Raw genomic sequence first — 1,197 nt, 5'->3', positions numbered from 1 at the left:
ATAGGAGGAGAAGGGGAGAGGAGGATAGAGGAGAGGGGAGGAGATAGGACGGGAAAGGGGGGGAGGATAGGGGGAAGAGGGAGGAGGCAGGATAGGAGGGGAGAGGATAGGAGGAGAGAGGAGGTGAGGAGGATAGGAGGGAAAGGGGAGGAGGAAAGAGGGGAGGAGGGAAGGAGGGGAAGAAGAGGGGGGGGGGAAAAAAAAAAAAAAGGGGGGGGGGGGGGGGGGGGGGGGGGAAAAGGGGGGGGGGGGGGGGGGGGGGGGGAAAAAAAAACCCCCCCCCCCCGGGGGGGGGGGGGGGGGGCCCCCCCCAAGGGGGGGGGAAAAGGGGTTGGGGGGGGGGAAGGGGGATGGGGGGGGGGGTTTAGGGGAAAGGGGGGGGTTTTTGGGGGGGGGTTTTGGGGGGGGGGGTTTTGGGGGCCGGGGGGTGGGGGGAAGGGGGGGGGGAAGGGGGGGGAAAAAGGGGGGGGGGGGGTTTTTTTTTTTTTTTTAAAAAAGGGGGGGGGGGGGTGGGGGAGGGGGGGGGGGGGGGGGGGGGGGGGGGGGGGGAAAAGGGGGGGGGGGGGGGGGGGGGTTTTTTTTTGGGGGGGGGGGGGGGAAAAGGGGGGGGGGGGGGGGGGGGGAGGGGGGGGGGGGGGGGGGGGGGCCCCCCGGGGGGGGGGGGGGGGGGGGGCCCTGGGGGGTTTAAAAATTTTTGGGGGTTTTTTGGGGGGGGGGGGGCCCTTTTTTTTTTTTCCCCCCTTTTTTTTAAGGGGGTTTTTGGGGGGTTTTTTGGGAATGAAAACCCCCGGGAAAAAATTTTTTTTTTTTTTTCCCCCCAAAAAAACCCCACACACAAAAAAACCCCCCCCCCACACACACACACACCCCCAAAAAAAAAACCCAAAAAAACCCAAAAAAACACACACACACAAAAACCCCCAAAAAAACACCCCACACCCACACCCACCCCCCCCCCAAAAAAAAAACCACCCACACACAACACACACACACACACACACACACCCCCCCCAAAAAACACCCCCCAAAAACACACACACCACCCCCAAAACCACACACCACCCCCCCCCCAAAAAACACACCCCCCCCCCCAAAAAAAAAAAACCACAAAAAACCAAACCCCCCCAAAACCAAAAAAAAAACCCCCACACACCCACACACAAAAACCCCCCCCCCCCCCCCACACCCACAAAAACC

The sequence above is a fragment of the Penaeus monodon genome, chromosome 16, assembly GCF_015228065.2.
Source record: "Penaeus monodon isolate SGIC_2016 chromosome 16, NSTDA_Pmon_1, whole genome shotgun sequence".
NCBI classification, from domain to species: domain Eukaryota; kingdom Metazoa; phylum Arthropoda; class Malacostraca; order Decapoda; family Penaeidae; genus Penaeus; species Penaeus monodon.
This window is presented reverse-complemented; position numbering follows the sequence as displayed.